The sequence below is a fragment of the Microtus ochrogaster genome, unplaced genomic scaffold, assembly GCF_000317375.1.
Source record: "Microtus ochrogaster isolate Prairie Vole_2 unplaced genomic scaffold, MicOch1.0 UNK85, whole genome shotgun sequence".
In the NCBI taxonomy this organism is placed as follows: Eukaryota; Metazoa; Chordata; class Mammalia; order Rodentia; family Cricetidae; genus Microtus; species Microtus ochrogaster.
This window is the reverse complement of record NW_004949183.1, coordinates 112,758-121,558: the sequence shown is the minus strand read 5'-3', so window position 1 is coordinate 121,558 and position 8,801 is coordinate 112,758.

Sequence of the window (8,801 nt, the reverse complement as noted above, 5' to 3'; positions counted from 1 at the left end):
GAAGAATGCCTATCTGAAATATATCTATGCACATCTAGAAAATCTAACTAATATGACTACAAGCTTGACTATTATTGATGATTATCCATTAACAACCTATATACATTACATTTTTACATGAACTACACAATCACAATACCTTAATCAATATCAGAAATACATATACATATAACAAAATTGACCTTAAACATGTATCAATAAGTCAAGATTTATACCAATGCAAATTATTCATACCTATATCATATCCCCCTTTAAATGTAAAAGAATATTTATAAACAATATTTGGGAATATGGACATAGTTATTTCTCTCCAAACTTCTTCTTGCTGAATGGAGGTGCTGTTGTTCAGGTCTTTCATGGTATAACCTGTCTGCTAGGTTCATCTCATTTGGCAGTTGAATGAAGTAATTTTCTGAAGGTGTTCACAGCAACCTTTCAGGAGGGCGTGGTCTATCATACCATATTGGGATAGGAACAATCCATAGGGTCTCATCCTCTGTGAAAACAAAAGAAGAATCTCTTTTGCAAAGTATCATATCCTTAGATCCAAATTCTGAAGTCAAGGTATTTTCAAAATATCTATATTGGATTAGTTCAGCAGCATTTATAAACAAATATCTTTTAGCAGCTCTTGCTCCTTCCTCAGCATTCAAACAATTCAAATAAAGCATGATAGCATACAGTATCAAGATTCTCTGTGTATTTTCCATCTTTGTGTGGCTTTATTTTAACCTCTATTTCATTTATTTTTACTTTTACTTTTTGAGACAGGTTCTCTGTATATCTTTGTGCTGGAATAACTCTGTAGACCAGGCTGTCCTTGAACTCACAGAGATATCTGCCTCCCAGGTATTGGGATTAAAGGTGTGTGATACCACACCTTGAAGTCACCAGAGGTCAATCTACCTCTGCCCCATGAAGTCTCAGAGGTCAATTTACCACTGTCTCCCAAGTGTTGGGATTAAAGGTGTGTACCACCACACCCAACTACTCTCTTTTTTTTGTTTTTTACTTTAAGAACTTTAACTTTTAGCCTGTATATATTTTTAACACACTGTAAATCATTTAGAGGATTTCTTTGTTTTTGAATCTCTCTTTACTGTATCTCTCTCTTACTGACCATATGAGTCTTTTTGGAGAGGATTAAAGCCGTGACTTTGACTAGATCTATCCCATTCCTTAGCTTTCCAGCCTCAAGGCAGAGGTACCTGTTGTAGCCATTTTTATTGCCCAACTCTATGGCGTTTCAAGGTCCCTGCCAGCAAGCAAGCTGCAGCATTCAGCTCACAGACCACACTCAGTCGACTGCCTGCCTGAAAGAGTCAGAGTTTGCCCTGGCAGGATGGCCCAGAAAGCCGGCATTTTAAAACAGCACAACTTTTTTTCTGCTATGGCTGAAAACAAACAAGCATGCAGTCAGCTTTTATCAACACCATTTAAGTGTTTCATGGCAGGACCTCTTAAGAGCTGCAGAGTTTTGCAGCTGAAGCTGAGTCAGGAAGCCTCTCTTAGATGAGAGTGCTTGCTTGCCTCTAGCAAGCAGAGAAGACCTGAGAAATTGCTGCTACCAAGAAAACATGCTTTACTCTATTCTTTCCCAAGCTTTCTCAGGCTTTCTTTGAATTCAGTTAGCCATGTCTGGGCGCCATTCTGTAGAAGGAGTTGCGGGCCGGCCTGCTTTTCATCCCACCTGGCTCCATGCTGACTGGCTAGCTTATGCCCCCGAAATAATAACATGGAACGTTTCTTCTTTTAAACACTGCTTGGCCCATTAGTTCCAGCCTCTTATTGGCTAGTTCTCACATCTTGATTAAACCATTTCTAATAATCTGTGTAGCACCACGAGGTGGTGGCTTACCAGCAAAGATTCAGCATGTCTGACCTGGCGGCTGACTCCATCTCATCTGGCTTCACTTTCCTTCTTCCCAGCATTCTGTTCTGTCTACTCCACCAGTTGATATCCAGTTATGCCAGCAACATTTGTTAAAGATACTTTCTTTTTTCCATTGTATAATTTTAGCTACTTTGTCAAAAATTGGTGTTCATGGGTGTGTGGATGAATATCAGGGTCTTTGATTCAATGCCATTGATATGCCTGTCTGCTTTTATGCCAATGCCAAGTTATTTTCATTACTACAGATCTATAGTAGAGCTTGAAGTCAAGGATGGTAATGCCTCTGGACATTTCTTTATTGTACAGTATTTTTTTGACTATCCTGTTTTTTTTTTCCCATATGAAGTTGAGTATTGCATTTTCAAAGTCTGTAAAGAATTGTTCTGGGATTATGATGGGGACTGCATTGCATCTGTAGATTGCTTTTGGTAAGATAGCCATTTCTACTGTGTTGAACATACAAGAGCATGAGGGATCTTTCCATTTTCTGGTATCTTCTTCAGTTTCTTTCTTCAAAGATGTAAATTTATTGTCATACAGGTCTTTCACATGTTTGGTTAGTGTTACGCCAAGATATTTTATGTTGTTTGTGGCCATTTGTGAAGGGTGGTGTTTCTCTGATTTCTTTCTCAGCACGTTTATCTTCTGTATACAGGAGAGTTACTGTTTCTTTTTTAGTTGGTCTTGTTTCCTCCTATATGACTGAAGATGGTTATCAGATGTAGGAGTTCCCTGGTAGACTTTTTGGGTCACTTATGTATACTATAATATCATCTGCAAATAGTGAAATTTTTACTTCTTCCTTTCCAATTTCTATCCTCTTGATCTCCTTTTGTTGTCTTATTGCTCTAGCTAGAACTTTAAGTACTTTATTGAATAGCTATAGAGAGAGTGGATAGTCTTGACTTGTTCCTGATTTTAGTGGAATATCTTTGAGTTTCTCTCCATTTAGTTTGATGTTGGCTGTTGGCTTGCTGTATATTGCCTTGATTGCATTTAGGTATGTTCCTTGTAACCCTGGTCTCTCCAAGATCTTTATCATGAAGGGGTGTTAGATTGTGCCAAAGGCTTTTTCTGCATCTAATGAGATGATCATGTGTTTTTTCTTTTAGTTTATTTATATGGTAGATTATATTAACAGATTTTCATACGTTGAACCATCCCTGCATTTCTGGATGAAACCTACTTGGTCAGGGTGGATAATTTTTCTGATGTGTTCTTGGTTTCCGTCTGCCAGTATTTTATTGAGTATTTTTGCATCAATGTTTATGAGGGAGACTGACTTGTAATTCTCTTTCTTAGTTGCATCTTCATGTGGCTTTAGGTATCAGGGTAACTGTGGCCTCATAAAAAGAGTTTGGCGGTGTTCCTTCTACTAGTATGTATCGGTATTAGCTTTTCTTTAAAGTTCTTATCGAATTCTGTGCCAAAACCATCTGGTCCTGGGCTTTTTTTTTGTTTTGATTGGGAAGCTTTTGAAGACTGTTTCTATTTCCTTAGGGGATATAGTTGTTTATCTGGTCTTGATTTAATTTTGTTGTGTAGTACTTATCCAGAAAATTGTCTGTTTCCTCTAAAATTTCCAATTTTGTGGAGTGTAGGTTTTTGAAGTATGATCTGATGATTATCTATATTTCCTCAGTATCTGTTGTTCTGTGTAGTGGCATTTAAATTGTATTTTAATAAATAAAGCCTGCCTGAGGATAAAGAAAGTAAAACAGCCACACTGGTCAGTCTTACACTAGGTAGTGGTAACACATACCTTTAATCCCAGTGGCCACACTGGTTGCCATAAAAACTGGGTAGTGCATGCCTTTAATCCCTGTGGTGCATGTCTTTAATACCAGCCCTAGAGAGGATTATAAAATGGGAGGAAACAGCTCCCAGACACAGTCTCATTCTGAGATTCCTGGAGGCAGGGTCACCATTTCCGGACTGAGATCAAGTTAAGAGACAGTGGCTAACTGCTTTGCTTTTTGGATCTTCAGGTTGATACTCAATTTCTCTCCCTGAGTTTTTATTGGTCATGCTTCAGTTATGCCCCCTTTTCATTTTTGATTTTGTTAATTTGCATATTCTCTCTGTCTTTTGGGAGTTTGGATGAAGGTTTTTCTATCTTGTTGATTTTCTCAAAAAACCAACTCTTTGTCTCACTGATTCTTTGTATTGTTTTCTTTGTTTCTGTTTTATTGAGTTCAGCCCTCAATTTGATTATTTCCTTGCATCTACTCCTCCTGGGTGAGTCTGCTTCATTTTTCTGGAGCTTTCAGGTGTGCTGTTAAGTTGCTAGTGTGGGATTTCCCCAGGTTCATTATGTAGGCTCTTAGTGTTATAAACTGTCCTTTTAACATTGCTTTCAAAGTGTCCCATGTTGTGATAGGAGTGGCGGGCTACATTACAGCACCCGGCCGCCCGCACGGCTAGCTTTACCCGAAATAATTACATGGAAACTGTATTCTTTTAAACACTGCTTGGCCCATTATATCTAGCCTTTTCTCGGCTAACTCTCGCACCTGGACTAGCCCATTTCTTATAATCTGTGGAGCCCACGAGCTGGCTTACCAGGAATGATCTTAACCTGCGTCTGTCTGGAGTGGGAGAATCATGGCTACTCTTTGACTCAGCTTCTTTCTCCCAGCATTCTGTTCTGTTTACTCCTCCCACCTATGTTTTAACCTATGAGGGCCAAAGCAGTTTCTTTATTGCTTAACCAATGAAATCAACAGATTGATATATGAGACTCCCACATCAGTCCCATAAGTTTGAGTATGTTGTGGATTCATTTTCATTGAATTCTAGAAGAATTCCTTGTCTTTATTTCTTCCATGATTCAGTGTGATTCAGTTGAGCATTGTTCAATTTCCATGAGTTTGTGGGCTTTCTGCAATTAGTGTTATTGTTGAATTCTAACTTTAAGCCATGTTGATCTGCTAAGATACAGGAGCTTATTCCAATTATTTTGTGTCTGTTCAGGTTCACTTCGTTGCTGAGTATGTGTTCAATTTTTGAGAAGGTCCCATGAGGTGCTAAGAAGAAGGTATATTCTTTTGTGTTTGGGTAAAATGTTCTATAGATGTATGTTAAATCCATTTGAGTCATGACATCTATTAGTTCTCTTATTTCTCTGTTAAGTTTCTGTCTGGTTCACTAGTCCATCAGGGAGAGTGGGGTGTTGAGGTCTCCTAACATTAGTGTGTGAAGTTTGATGTGTGATTTAAGCTTAAGTAATCTTTCTTTTACAAATGTAGGTGGGTCCTGCAAATCCAGTCAAACAGTTCAGGCAAAAGCAGTTTCTTGCCCAAATGGCTAGCAAACTCCATGAGGAGACTCCTCAATGCCCATCACCCTCTTAAAGTAGATGATGCTGCCAGGAACAGATGAGTCTCACTATCATGAAAAGTCCTAAGTTCTTATACATTTTAAATGCCATATTCTGTAAGTCCTTAAAAGGTTTGAAGAATAAATATCTATCTGAAATACATCTAGAAAACCTAATTAACATGCCTACAAGCTTGACTGTTATAGATGACTGTTAGTCTGTATTTTAAATTATACATTATATTTTTAAATGAGCTGCACAAACATAATACTTTAATCAAGAGCAGAAGTATACATATACCAAAACTGAATTTAAATTTGTATCAATAGACTAAGATCCACATCAATACAATGTATATCTCTATAGTATATCCCCCTTTAAATGTAAATAAACATTTATAAACAATATTTGGGAATTTGGGCATAGTTCACCCCAAACTGCTTCCTACTTTTTGTTGGGTGAAGTAATATGGGGGAGTTCACAGAAACTTTTGGGGGGGGTATTGGTCCATCAAACCACATTAGCCTGGAAGGAATCCACAGGTTCTCATACTCAGTGGAATCAAAAGAAGAACCTCTTTTCCAAAGCAACATATCCTTAGATCAAAATTTTGAAATCAAGGTACCTTTAAAGTATATATTTTTGCTTAGCTTAGCAGCCTGTACAGTGAAATGTCTCTCTGTACTTAGCTCATTCACAGTCAAAAATTCAAAGGAAACACAGAATATATATAGTCCAGACTCTCTCTATATTCCATCTTTACATGGCTTATTTTTCTTTTCTCCTTTAATCTATGACTGCCTTACTATGTCTCTTTAAAGATGTTGTTTTATTTTTTAAACTATTTGTTTCCATTTATAACTGTCTATACTCTTTGTCTTCTCTCTCTCAAGCCTACGTACATTTTTAAACACACTGTGACCTGTTCAGAGGTTTATTTCTGTCTGAATCTGTCTTTATTGCATATCTGTAATTATTTTCTGACCAGGTGTGCTCTTTTTTTAATGCTAAGAGATGTGGCTAGGATTAAGGCTCCTTTGCCTTTTAGCTTTGCCCAGTCCAACATGGTGGAGGCATGTTCACTGCTTCTGCTAGCTGTGCAATCTGCTCCTGTTCGAAGTATGCATTAGGTCTATGTTGCACCATTAAGCATTTTGTAACATGCTGTTCACAACCCCACTCAAATGTTCAGTCTTCCGAAAAGCCAGAGCTGTTTGTGCAGCTAGCACGAAACACAGGGACTTCTTAAATGAGCCACGTGGTTTTTGCTGCCAAGAATGAGTTAGAAAGACCTCTCTTAAACTCGCAGCTAGCAAACAGAGTCCGAGAAAAAAATGCTGGCTACAAAGAAGCCATGCTTAACTCTGTTCTTTTGTGTCTAGAATTCCTTTCCAAGTTCTCTCAAGTTTTATGTGGATTTAGCTGGTACATGGTAGCATGCCAATGTGTTGGCAGAGGTTTCTGTCCCTCCCAATCCAGGTAAAGTTCCATCCAGTGTCCTGTGTCTGACTCTGGTGGAGTTACATGGCGTCTTTTCGACTCTGCCTACTCTCTCTATATATCTCTTTTAGTCTGGCTTTACTCTGTTAAGCCATTGGCCAAAAGCAGTTTCTTTATTAACCAATGGCAATACAACATATTCACAACATACATCATTTCCCACATCAAATAATGATGGAAAACATTATTAAAATTCCTTAAATAAAAAGTAGGTGATCTAACAATCTCACTTCCAAGTACATACCTCAAAGAATTAAAATCAAGATCTGAAAGAGACATAGATGTTCTTATATTCACAAATACAAAATAAACATACAAAAATAAATTGCACTAGCAAAGAAAGCTATAAAATAAAGAAAATATCCCATTAATAGTAGTATTAAAATGATTAAATTATCTTTAGAAATGTAAAAAAATGAGTATAACATTTATACATTATTAAAGAAAATCTAAAAGCATTATGAGGTATTTTGAGTGACTGGAAAATTAAGTACTTATAGGATTCAAATTCTCCACATACATATTGATAGATTTAGTGCTATTTTTATCAAAATACTCATAGGGTTTCCAGAAATTAACAAGCAGGTCCCCAAGTGCAAAAATCTAAAAAAGCAAAAACATTTTTAGAGAATAAGTTCAAAGCATCAGTACTTTTGATTTTCAACATTAAAACTTAGTATAAAGCTGTAGTGATTAAGACAATGTGACACTACCTACCCTAACATAGACCAATAGAAAAAAATTGATAGCACCAAAATAAATGTTTATATTTATGGTCAATTGACTTTAAACATGGACATGAATATAATTTACTGAAGGAAAAGATAGTCTTTCAAAAAGTGATTGATATTCATATAAAAAGAATAAAGCATTCTATATCATTTCAATATTAATTTAAATTGTTTACATATTTAAACATAAATATTAAAACTATGAAATTTCTAAAAGAAAAATGGTGCAAAATATTTTCCAATACTGAGTTAGATAACATTGTCAAACAATACAGAAGAATGAATCATGAAAATTCATAAGACTATTACGATAAAAATTTATTTTACAGCAATGTGAATAAATGAATTAATAATACTGAACTGAATACTTAGCAATTCCTAAGATGATAATTTTTAATAATGACTTTTTTCTTTTTTAAATTTATTTTATTTTTCTCTTTTAAAAATAAAACAACTATCTTTTTTCGTTTTACATAATCAATTCCAGAAGACTGGAAATAATCAAACTGAGGGCTGAAATCAACAAAATAGAAACACAGAAAACAATCCAAAGAATCAATGAAACAAAAGGCTGGTTCTTTGATAAAATCAACAAGATTGACAAACCGTTATCCAAACTAATCAAACATCACAGAGAGAACATGCGAATTAACAAGATCAGAAATGAAAAGGGTAACATAACCACAGGCAAAGAGGAAATTCAGAGAATCATTAGATCTTACTACAAAAGCCTGTATGCCACAAAATTGGAAAATGTGAAAGAAATGGACATTTTTTAAGATAAGTGCCATATGCCAAAATTAAATCAAGACCAGGTGAACAATTTAAATAGACCTATAAGTTGTGAGGAATTAGACAGAAGCTGTCATCAAAAACTTCACTACCAAAAAAAAAAACCCAGACCAGATAGGTTTAATGCAGAATTCTACCAGAACTTCCAAGAAGAGCTAATACCTATACTCCTTAATGTGTTTCACAAAATAGAAACAGAAGGGTCATTGATAAACTCCTTTTATGAAGCTACAGTTACCATGACACCAAAATCACACAAACTCAAACAAGAAAGAAAATTACAGACAAATCTCACTCATGAACATTGACACAAAAATTCTCAATAAAATACTGGCAAACCGAATCCAAGAACACATCAAAAAATTATCCATTATGATCAAGTAGGCTTCATCCCAGAGATGCAGGGCTGGTTCAACATACACAAATCTATCATTGTAATCAATCATATAATTAAACTGAAAGAGAAAAAGCCATATGATCATTTCATTAGATGCTGAAAAATCATTTGACAAAATTCAACACCCCTTTATGATAAAGGTCTTGGAGAGATTAGGGATACAAGGGT